Here is a 12,811-nt window from a genome sequence, read left to right as displayed (position 1 = left end):
CAGGGAAGCCCAAAGGTACTATTTTAATTTAATGTAAACTATAATCCAAGACATCACCTTACAAATGTTCTAGGGCCTTAACTCATGTACTGATTTTGTTTTGTTTTAATCCCCCTTCCCAAAAAAACAAAATCCCACTATCTCAAAATCTTAAAATCCTCTCAAAAATTTTTAAGAAAATATTGTCAAAAAAAAAGAAAGAAAATATTGTCAAAATGTATTATATAAAACTTCTGAGCACAAGTTTGTGAAATTTTTACTTCATTTTTGAAAGGGAAAATGACAAATATTACTTTGCAAATGCGCGGGGCAATATAAGAAATGGATGAATTAGAAATCCCTAATTTAAGGATTTAAGCAACCTAATTTGGTTATATGGCACTTTCACAAGTAGAACCATAAATGGGTAACAACCACAACCAATTAGTCACCAAATTCAATTGATCAGAATTTCCTACTCTCTTTTTGTTGACATCTGAATACAGAACTTAACTATATTACTTAGAAAGGAATACTAAACTATGATTTTATGTGCTCATTTCATAATTTTTTTCTTTTTAATTAATTTATTTATTTCTATTTTATTTTTGGCTTCATTGGGTCTTCATTGCTGCGCATGGGCTTTCTCTAGTTGCAGCGAGCGGGGGCTACTCTTCATTGTGGTGCGCGGGCTTCTCATTGCGGTGGCTCCTCTTGTTGCGGAGCATGGGCTCTAGGTGCGCGGACTTCAGTAGTTGTGGCGCAAGGGCTTAGTTGCTCTGCGGCATGTGGGATCTTCCTGGACCAGGGCTCGAACCCGTGTCCCCTGCACTGGCAGACATATTCTTAACTACTGCACTACCAGGGAAGTCCTCATAATTGCTTTTAAATGGTTTTCAGATGAGAGTATTTAGCCTCCCTAGCCCCAGAGTAAACATTCTGAGTGAAAGATGTCTTCAACTTCATTCATAATGAAGTTATAGAATAATTTATATCCTTCCACATATTTAGACTTATTCTTTGCAAAGCCTGAACATTCAACTAATGTTGTTAAATGAAAGTAAGAAGGAAAGATAGCTTTAAAAAATAAGTGAGGGACTTCCCTAGTTGTCTAGTGGTTAAGAATCCGTCTTGCACTGCAGGGGATGCCAGGGAACTAAGATCCCACATGCAACGGGGCAACTAAGCCCGCGTGCCACAACTAGAGAGCCCATGTGCTGCAACTACACAGCCCATGAGCTCTGGAGCCCACGCACCACAACTAAGAGCCTGCACGCTGCAACAAAAGATCCCATGTGCTGCCACTAAGACCTGACACAGCCAAAAAATAAATAAAATACATCCAAATTTTTTAAAAAGGGAAATGATTCTGGTAATAAGTCAAATTATATATTTAATATCATTATCATTTGATTCAAAATGACACCAAAAAATCTTTGAAAACTACAATACACCTGCTAGCTGCCAGAGAAGTTTTAAAACTTCTCATCAAAACAACCTCTTTTTCATCTGCTATTTGATTCGAGGTAACTTTTCTTTGGCAAAAACTGCTCAATTATACCACCGCCTTCTAGAAAGTAATCCATTTATTTTAACTGAAGCAGTCTTAGGTTTTCCAATATGGATTCTTATATTTTAGAATTTACTGTTTTACATATTCTTCTTCTGAAACAGAATAAAATGAAATTTAAAATCCAAGTAATAAGTGATACATTTTTCTCAGATTTTCATCTTCTCTATAATCTAGCAAAATTAATTTACAAACCTTTATAATGTATACAGAGAACCAACCAACTCTGACTGTCCCTAAAAATAATTATCTTTCCATACTTTCTGCCTATTTGGAAAAATACAATTAACACAAAATTATTTTGTTGTTAAATAAACACCAAACTAACTGTACCCTCTTTGAAATTTATATATATTTTAGAAAAATAGAGACCACTATGTTTTCTGTTGATACTATGTTTCCTTTGATTGTTTTCAATTGTCTTATATAGTCTTTAAAGTGGACAGCCACCCAATGATTTGGAAGTATCATCTGACACTTTAATTACATGCCTGGTTTTTCTGATCTAAGTAAAACTAACCCGTCAGATCGCCGAGGTCCTATAGAAACAGTCTACCGGGAGTATAAGTGACATTTCTTGGTGAATAGAAAACTCTTAACAGTAAGTTTAGGAAAACAGGAAAGAGAGGTTTCCAAATCAAACTAAAGGACAATCACTAAGATCTCTTGTATCATGTAAGCACACTTGGTAGGAGTGCTGAATTCAATTGCTCATCTCAGAGGGTCATGACGTAAATAAAATAATTATTAAATTGACATTTATTTATTCCAGTTCTTCTATACTGAGTGTAAATCTGCACTCAGTGTATTTCTTTTTTTTTAATGAACATTTTGATATATTTTCTTACATTTGTGTTTCTTCTTTTTTTTAAAATAAATTTATTTACTTTATTTAGTTTTGGCTGCTTTGGTTCTTGCTGTGCGCAGCTTTCTCTAGTTGCAGCACATGGGCTTCTCATTGCAGTGGCTTCTCTTGTTGCGGAGCATGGGCTCTAGGCACGTGGGCTTCAGTAGTTGTGGCACGCGGGCTCATAGCTGTGGCTGGCGGGCTCTAAAGCGCAGGCTCAGTAGTTGTGGCTCACGGGCTTAGTTGCTCTGCGGCATGTGGGATCTTCCTGGACCGGGGCTTGAACCCATGTCCCCTGCACTGGCAGGCGGATTCTTAACCACTGCGCCATCAGGGAAGTCCATTATATTTCTTATAATTGACATGCTTTCCTAATTATAAGGATGACCTCCCTTTAAAATCTGAATCTCTTCTCAGATTTGGAGGAACGTGTGTGTGGGGGGGGGGGGTGGCCTCTTCCCCAAAAGCTAACCATTCTAACATAAAAACTTTTAAACTTATGAAATCTATATAGGTAGAAATCAGCATTATAAAATGACTGCCAAGGAGTCAAATTAAAGTAAAACTGTACCTCGAATACCTTAGAATAAGTAGAAGTTCTAAATGTCGGTGTCTTCATTTGGAAGCAAAAATTCTTACTCCCTGATCTTGCCTGATGGTCCTTGATTTTTATCATCAGAGTCGGTTCCAGTCACATTCCATTCGATCTAAAGGAGAAAAGAGACATTTGTTCTACTGAAAACATTAGATTTTAGATACTGTGACACATCATTGTTTCCCTGTAAGCATACAAAGATTCTTATACGATGCTTTCGTTGTTCAAGAAATTCTAATTCCCATTCTTGTCCCTACCACAGATTTTAAAAACTGAAATGAAAGAATAAAGGTTAAATAAGTAAACAAATAAAGCTAATAAGCAGTAATTAGTTACCAGCTTTAAAAAGGTTCAGATCCCCAAAGGAGGTATGCAGCAAATTGGGCTTTGCATTGGTTAATTCAAGGAGGCAAGAGACCTAAGCTACTGACTCACTCATCAGAGTTGCTGAAGTCACCCCAGCAGCAGTGGCCCCAGCACCCAGTTTCAGGTAAAATGGAACAGTAGGAGGAAACAGGATTTCCAGCAGAAGATACCTCTATGATAAAGAAGCACCCAATATGATGGCTGTCATTCATTCCCGGGTCCTTGGCAGTAGGACGTGACAAATTGTGGACTTTCCTAAATTAATGGTAGTGCTGTATCTTCCCATTCTGCCTCAAAGCTAACTCCAAACAGTGGGACTGTGCAGACATCAGAGGATGCTTAAGAAAGGCGAGCCCTACTGGCTTTTGTTATTTAAAGCCTAATTGCTTTAGGTTTTACCAGCCAGAGTTAAGCTTTCCACTAATATTCCCTTTAGATTACAAAGACACAGTGGATCAGGCTCCAGAGACAATCATTACACCACAGGTCAATTCAGGAATCCTGCTAGTTACTTCTACCTGTGGCTCCCACCCCTGTCACCTTCGGGCTTTATTCAAAACATAAACCACTGTGACTACCTTTTCTCTTGTTCTCATGCCCACAGTGTCCTCTTTGCTGTCTCGGTCACCGCATGCGTTCCCCTACGGCCGCCCTTCCTTCCAACCTTTTCCACAGGGACCTCTGGAAACCCCTTTTACACAGTAAAACAAAAGACCTCTACATCCTCAACCTTATCACTGAACACTACTTTCAACCACTGGGCTAAATCTGGCTCTTGAAAAGAACCCTCTAGAGTGAAGACTAAAGCCATAGGAATCAACCTTGTCCACAGTAACATTTCCAGACCCTCACTCACAAGCAGTCCCATTCCCTCCCTCAGGGTCATGCCATCTGGCTGTCCTACCCTCTTCTTGACTTTGTCGTTCAATATTCCACTCTATCTTTTCTAACCGGGGTCCAGACTCAATCCCTTAGATGCACTCTACCTACACTCATCTTTCCAGTTGTGTGTTATCACCAATCTCAAAATCTTGGTTGTCACCCAAGCTATCAGTCCACCAAGTACGTTACTTTCTTTCTTCCACTTCACCACTCTCAAATTCCTAATCCTGGGTCAATTCAGTCACCTGCTAGAGAAAAAACACACAACCACATGGACTGATCCTGCTATAATATTAAGGTCTTCAAATTTAGTTAGACACTGAATGCTATCTATGTCATTAATCAGATCCTTCTCCCGTAACGCACACTGCCTTTGTTCCCAAATGTGCAACTCTCCCTCTTCCAGCCCCACCTGGGTAGAATGGGAAAGGAGTTTTATGTTTTCCTTAACCACTTATATTGTGAAAATACTATTTCTTTCATCTACTTTTAACATTTTCTGTCTATCGCTGGCTTTCAATACAAAAGTTTTTCTTTTCACGTGGCCAGATTTACCCATCAGTGCATTTTTCACTTCTTTTATTTCTTTGCTTAGAAATTTCTTCCCCTTCAATGATAACAGATAAATACTCTGATTTTCACTTTTCTGTGGGCTAAATTATTTGAATACTTCATTCCAAATGATGTAGGGAAAGAGATTTAACTCTGAACTGACCTGTATTCCAAATTGCCAGTTTTCCTAACAACATTAAGTAATTAAGTAAACCACCCGTTGATTTATAAATTTCTTCTTATACATTTCATTTGTCTACAACAAGGTTGATTTCTGGGCTATAATCTATTTACGTAATGTGATTATTGTTTCTTTATAATTTGTAATAAGAATATTCTTTGGTATTCTCATCTCCTGTTCTTCCTGACAATAGTTAGATACATTTTATCAGTTTCCAAGGATATGCCCAGTAGTTTCATGAGTAAGAAATGGTTCCCCAGTCCACTCTCAGCACTCTGTGTTTCTGTTATAGTTGCTGCCTAAACACAATGCTCCTTTCTGCTTTGAGGGATCATCCACATTGGGTCTAGACCCAAAACCTTTCTAAGCATGCTAGAAAACCAGCCTTTCTATATATTTATTCATCTAGAGCAAGATTCATAAAACCTTGATCTTTGCAATTCTCCATGCTTTGTATTTACCTTTTCATCTGTAAAATCTGCTTTATGTAAAATAAAGGTATCTCACACACAATTTTTATTTCATAGGCCAACATATTTTATCAGCTCTAAAGTATTTTTCAAATCTTCCTGTTATCTTTTAACATTCACATAATGTTTATTAACTTTAACTTTTCTTAATATATACTACATTCACATGAATCAAAAAAAATCAAAATGAAAAAAAAATCAAAATGATGTAAAAAGGAACATAACATGTTTGAGAAGTCTCACTTATATATCATCCACATGCAGCTCGCGTTGTCCTTGCTTACTACAGGTCACCACTTTTATTAGTTTGTTGTATGTATATCCTTCTAGTGATTCTTTATGCAAATACACTTAACTGCAAATATAATCTTATTCTTCCTGCCTTCTTACACAAAATATTCAGTTTTGTACCTTATTTTTTTTCACTCATTATATCCTACAGATTTTCCATGTTAGGATATGTTTTATCACTGTTTTTTAAAACTCCATGATATTTCATTGTGTGAATATATACTAGCTTGTGTAACCAAGCCCATAGTTCTAAGAAATTAGATTCTACAAATTTAAGTCTTATTTCTGAAAATAATTTAGTTCAAGAGCAATAACTGTACACAGGAAACTATGTGGTATGATTTCACAAATTTTTATTATATTAATAAATGTAAGTTCTCTTGTATATTTCTTTATCTTTTATCTCAAGTTTACTTTATGATCCTACCTAAAATCTATCAACCATAACAGTCATAAACTTTGAAAGTAGAAGGACAGTTCTCAGGTTGAGAGGTCTCGAATTCTGAAAGCTGCTCAACCTCAATGAAGGTTTCAATGGGTCTGCAAAAATGAAATACAGCTGTACAGGAAGCAAAGCAGTTGTACAATTCAAGAGATGTTCTATTCTACTTGGTGGGATCGGGAAAAGCTTCATGGAGGAAGTAGTCCCTTGGGTTCAATCCTAAATGACAAAGTGCTCAAGAGGCAAATGAAGGCAAGAGAAAACATTCAAGAGGGATCCGAATAAGCAGCAGTTTGAAATAGCAAACCCTGTCAAGAACTCTAAGTAGTTCCACTTCCACCTAGAATGCAGAAAGCCACAAAAGAATGTTTTCCCACCCTAGTGAGAAAAAGCCAGATTTATAAAATCAAAACTTCTCTTGAATCTAATAAAGAATTGAAGTCAGAAGGCAACCAAGTAATTTAATACCAAAGAGGGACAAACTCCTCCAGGGAGAGGCTATACACACAAACTGTTTTACCTTTGGCAGGTCATCAGAAGAAGTGGCCTCCATACATGTATGTAAGAAAAAAAAATCAGTTAAGAGTTTAACAAATTCTTAAAGACCAAGTATGAACTACTATGTCAGTTAGGAATGGTTGAGAACCCCAGACACAAGGAGAGTTTACACTCAATTGCAAGTTTTTCTACATGCCTCAACCAGATTCTCACAAGAAAGATTAGAGGTAGGACAGCAAACCAGAGAAAGCCCTTCATCACTGAGGCAAGTGTGTACAAGGTGATGAGTACAGGCCTGAAGCTCTGCCTGCTTCCCCAACCTGTCCCCAACACAAAGCAAAAGCCTAGAGCCACTGGGGGAAGGACAGAAAACCCTCTCACCCCAGGGTCCAGGCAAAAGTCCACTGCTTCAGAGGAGAACAGAAGCAAAATACCTCTCCCAGATGGGGAGAAAACACTCTTAAGCTCCCAGACACAGGCAAAGATACACTGATGCTATGAGAAAGTAGAGGTAAAAAAACCCCCCTCTGGGGCCTCCCTGGTGGCGCAGTGGTTGAGAGTCCGCCTGCCGATGCAGGGGATACGGGTTCGTGCCCCGGTCTGGGAGGATCCCATATGCCGCGGAGCGGCTGGGCCCGTGAGCCATGGCCGCTGGGCCTGCGCGTCCAGAGCCTGTGCTCCGCAACGGGAGAGGCCACAACAGTGAGAGGCCCGCATACCGCAAAAAGAAAAAAAAAAAAAAAAAAAAAAAACCCTCTGCCACTGTGGGGGAGGGGGAGAGGAAAAAGTCTTGGGCAAAGGATTCTGCACCAATACCAACAGAGATGTACTACTACAAGGGAGGGAAAGGATATTCCTGCCCAAGACCAACCACAAATGTATGACAGTGTTTGACCACCACAGGGAAGAGAAAGCAGGAAAGCTAAGAAAGTCCTACCATTGATACCCAGGAATGTATAGGACCTGACAAGGATTGAGTCTGCACCAGAACAGAACAGAACTCTGCCCTGTCCCACAAGCATAGCACTGGGTAACAAGCAACAATAATCTATCACTGGGAGAAAAACAATAACACGAAATCCCTCTGCAAACAGATGTGCAAAGACTATTGAAAGATGAGGGTGATACAGGATCACAGAAAAATCCTGTAGTACCACATGCCACACTCAACACAAGGCAACAGCAGCCAAATGGAGAAATGTGAAGCCTGTGGTACACTGAAGGTAATAATGGCCACAAAATCCAAACCCACCTCATTTCAAGATTAGATTGACTCAACCTCTGACAAAAACAGCCTGAGAGAAGAGGATCACTTGTCTCTCCTATTCTTGTGTACATGATGATGAGCATTAAATCACAAATTATGAAGCATCCACAAAAGCAAGAAGAAATAACCATTTGTCAAGAGATAAAGTAATCAACAGAATCAGGACTGATTCATTAATTGAAATTATCAAACATTCTAAAATAACTATGTTAAATGATCTGGTAGAAAAGATGGATAACATGCATAAAAAGATAGAAATTTTCAGCAGTGACATGGAAACTTTAAAAAAGTAAAATAGAAAAGCTAGAAACAACAAAATAAACTTTGTTTACATTAGAGAAGAAAAATTTCTTTGGCAGCCTCAACAGCAGCCTGGACACAGATTAGGAAAGACTCCGTGGACTTAAAGACAGGACAATAGAAATAATACAAAAGGAAACCACAGTTTTAAAAAACTGAAGAAAAAATACAGTTCAGGGCATCCAAGAGCTGTGGAACTATATCAAAATGTATAACATCCATTTAATTGGAGCCCCAGGAGAAGAAAACAAAAATAATAAGATAGAAGAAATACATGAAAAGATAATGGCCAAGAATTTTCCCAAATGAATCTAAGACAACAAACTAGAGAGCAAAAAATCCCAGAGAACCCCAATCATGATAAATACCAAAACACACACACACAAACAAACATACACGAGTATATTATAGTCAAACTGTAGAAAAACAAAGATAAAAATCTCTAAAACAGAGAAAAAAGAAAGACTACATACAAATAACAAAGATTAAAATTTCCTTATCTTCAGAAAATTATACAAGCCAAAGACAATATTGAAAATAATACCTTTCAGGTACTGAAAGGAAAAAGAGCTGAACATAGAATTCTATAACCAGCAAAAATATTTTTGAAAACTGAAGGACGAAAGAAGGAATTTTTTGACAAATAAAATGAGAGAATTCACTGCCTGCAGACACCAGAAATCTTAAAAGATGTTCTTTAGGCAGCAGTGAAAATTCCCAGGTGAAAATTTGGATCTACAAAAAAGAAATGAAGAGCATTAGAAAGAGAAGGTAAAAATAAAAGACTATTTTTTTCATATTTTATTGATTTTAGAAGGTTAAACACAAACTAAAGCAAAAAATGATAATGTAGGGTTAATAACATACATAGAAATAAAATTTATGACAACATAGTATAAAGATGGAAGGTAGACAGTTGTTGAAGTATGCTGTATATAAGGTATTACATGACACATGAAGTAGTATAATATCATTTAAAGAAAAAATGTGATTTTAAAAAATGTGAAAAAAACTATTATAAGTTAAAGATATATATTTTAAACCACAGAGTAGGGGCTTCCCTGGTGGCGCAGTGGTTAAGAATCCGCCTGCTAATGCAGGAGACACAGGTTTGAGCCCTGGTCTGGGAAGATCCCACATACCGCGGAACAACTAAGCCCATGCGCCACAACTATTGAGCCCGTGTGCCACAACTACTGAAGTCCGCGTACCTAGAGCCCATGCTCCCAACAAGAGAAGCCACCACAATGAGAAGCCTGCGCACCACAATGAAGAGTAGCCCCCGCTCACCACAACCAGAGAGAGGTAAGCCTGTGTGCAGCAAAGAAGACCCAATGCAGCCATAAATAAATAAATAAATAAATAAATAAAATAAAATAAACCGTAGAGTAGGGGTTCTCAACCAGGAACAATTCTGCCCCCTCAGAGACATGTAGCAAAGTCTAGAAAGTTTTTTGGTCGTCACAACTGGTGGTGGGGAATGGGTGCTACTGTCATCTAGTAGATAGAGACCAGGGATGCTAAAAATCCTGCAATGGACAGAGGTATTCCCTCCATGACCCAACAACAAAGAATTATGCAACCAAAAATACGAACAGTGCCAAGGCTAAGCAACCATGACCTAGAGCAACTGCAAAAATATGTGTGTGTGTATAAATACACAGAATAAGCCAAGAGTTAGATAAAATGAAATTATGAAAAATGATTAATTCAATAGAACGTGAAAAAAATAAACAAAAAAGATTCAAAATTAGAAAACAACTAGCAAGATGGTAGGTTTAAATCCAAACTTTCAATGATTATATTAAATAGAAATTATCTAAACACCCAATTAAAAGGAGGAGATTATCAGATCAAATTTTACAAACAAAATCCAGTCGTATGCTATCCACGAGACACTTACTTTATATACAAAAACATAGGTTAAAAGTAAAAGGAGGGAAAGGAAAGACAGCATGGCTGTATTAATATCTGAAAAAGCAGACCTCAGAATAAGGAACATCACCAGTGATAAAGAGGGATACTACTTAACGAAAAAGGATCAATTCATGACAAAACTGTAAGGAGATTAGACAAATCCACAATTACAGTTGTAGACATTAATACTCCTCTGTTATTAATCAACAGAACAAGAAAACAGAAAATCACTAAGCTATAGAAAACCTGAAAATACTATTAACTGACTTGACCTAATTGGATATTTATAGAACATTTTACACAACAAGAACAGAAAATGCATTATTTTCAAGGGTACATGGAACATTCACCAAGAAAGACCATATTCTGGGCCATAAAACAAAACTCAAAATATTTTAAAAAATTTAAATTAAATAATGCATTTTCTCTGACCAAAACAGAATTAAGTTAGAATCAGTAACGGAAAGATAAAGAATTATCAAAGGTTGGAAATTAAACAACACAATTCTAAATAACTCAAAGATTAAAAAGAGAAATTAAAAAACACTTTTAATTGAATTAAAAGTAAAGTGGAACATATCAAAATTTGTGGGATACCACTAAAGCAGTTCTTAGAAAAACTTACAGCATAAAACATAAACTGCTTATATTAGAAAACAAAAGTCTTGCATCAATAATCTCAGCCTCCACCTTAAGTAGAAAAAGAAGAGCAAATTAAACACAAAGGAATTAGAAGGAAGAAATGAAACTAAAAACAAAAAGCAATAGAGAAAATTGATGAAACTGAAATGTAGTTCTTTGAGAATTTCAATAGCGCTGAATAAACTTCTGGCTAGAGAGAGAGAGAGAGGGAGGTCACAAATTAACTATACCAAGAATGAAAAGAGGACAGCACTAGAAATTGTACAGATATTAAAAGGATAATACGAGAATATTATGAGCTACTTTATGGCAATAAATTCTACAACTTTGATGAAACGTACCAAGTCCTTGGAAGTCTGAATACAAACTACCAAGTTCACTCAAGAAATTAAAAAACAACAGCTCTTAATATATTAAGAAAATTTAATTCATAATTTAAAATCTTCCCACGAAGAAAGTTCCATGACAAATGGCTTCCTTGGTAAATTCCACCAACATCTAAGGAAGAAATCATAACAGTAATACATAAATTTTCCAGAAATAAATGAAAACACTTTCCAATTCATCTTAGGAGGACAGCATAACTCTGATGTAAAAGTCAGACCAAAAAAACTGTAAGAAAAATAAATTACAGACCAATATCCTTTCATGAACATAGACACAAAATATCTTAACCAAATATTAGAAAAATGAATCTAGCAATATACAAAAAGGAATATATATCATGACCAAATAGCATTTATCCCAGGAATGCAATATTAGTTCAATATGAAAAAAAATCCATCAATGTAATTCAACATATCAATAGACTAAAATATAAGCAATCATCTTCACAGATGCAAAAGAAATTCAGGAAAAACCCACAACCATTCATGATTCAAAACTCAAAAAACTAGGAACAGAAGGGAACGTCCTCAGCCTAAGACATGAATTTACAACAAATCTAAAGCTAATATCATACATAATCATGAAAGACTAATTGCTTTCCATCTAAGATCAGGAACAAGGCAAGAACATCTGTTCTCACCGCTCCTATTCAACAATGCACTGTACTGTCAGTACAATGCAAGAAAATGAAATAAAAGCCTAGAGATGAAAAAAAAAAACAAAAAGAAACAAAACTGTCTTTTGTCCACAAGTGACAGGACTGTCTATATAGAAAATCCCAAAGAATCTACTACTGAAACTAAATTTGCTTTGAATTTGGCAAAATTGCAGGATACAAAGTCAACGTACAAAATTCAACTGTATTTCTATATGGCAGCAATTAATAATTAGAAATAAATTGACAAAACAGTAGCAATTACATTAGCATCAAAAAAGAAAGATACAGGATAAATATAACAAAATAAATGAAAAATTCCTGTGCTCAAAAATACAAAACACCAAGTGAGAAATCAAAGACCTCAATAAATGGAAGTATACTGTTTTCAAAGATCAGATTAATCAGTGTTAATATATCAATTCTCCTCAAATTAGTGTATAGATTTAACATAAATCACAGTTAAAATCCCACCAGGCGGGACTTCCCTGGTGGCCCAGTGGATAAGAATCCGCCTGCCAATGCAGGGTTCGAGCCCTGGTCCGGGAAGATCCCACATGCCGCGGAACAACTAAGCCCGTGCATCACAACTACTGAGCCTGTGCTCTAGAGCCCACGAGCCACAACGACTGAGCCTGCGTGCCACAACTACTGAAGCCCCTGCGCCTAGAGCCCGTGCTCCATAACAAGAGAAGCCACCGCAGTGAGAAGCCCATGCACCACAAAGAAGCCACAACTAGAGAAAGCCCACGCAGCAACAAAGACACAACGCAGCCAAAAATAAATAAATAAAAAGAAAAAATCCTACAAGGATTTTTAAAATAAAAACTGGTTAGCTGATTCTAAAATTTATATGGAAATGCACAGAACCTATAATACTAAAAATAATTCTAAAAAAAAAGAACGCTGGAAATTTTATACTACCTGATTTCAATACTTTCCTTTTTTTTTTAAATGAAGATCTTTTTAT

The 12,811-nt window shown here is 36.7% G+C and overlaps 1 protein-coding gene across 10 annotated transcripts in view; it reads right to left on the bottom strand.

The window, feature by feature from the left end:
• Positions 1-12,811, bottom strand: part of NCOA1 (nuclear receptor coactivator 1) — a 265,050-nt gene that overhangs the window by 197,204 nt on the left and 55,035 nt on the right. For 8 of the 10 annotated variants that reach the window (XM_082642225.1, XM_082642230.1, XM_082642220.1 and 5 more), the window contains exon 2: positions 2,977-3,103. The gene's annotated coding sequence lies outside the window, so the exon portion shown is untranslated. Of the gene's footprint in view, positions 1-2,967; positions 3,104-12,811 lie in introns of all 10 variants that reach the window. The other 2 variants (XM_082642226.1, XM_082642227.1) reach the window with 1 other exon arrangement.

The sequence above is a fragment of the Mesoplodon mirus genome, assembly GCF_964341445.2.
Source record: "Mesoplodon mirus genome assembly, chromosome: 14".
Lineage (NCBI taxonomy): Eukaryota > Metazoa > Chordata > Mammalia > Artiodactyla > Ziphiidae > Mesoplodon > Mesoplodon mirus.
The sequence above is the reverse complement of the archived record's forward strand: the minus strand, read 5'-3'. Positions and strand labels throughout refer to the sequence as shown.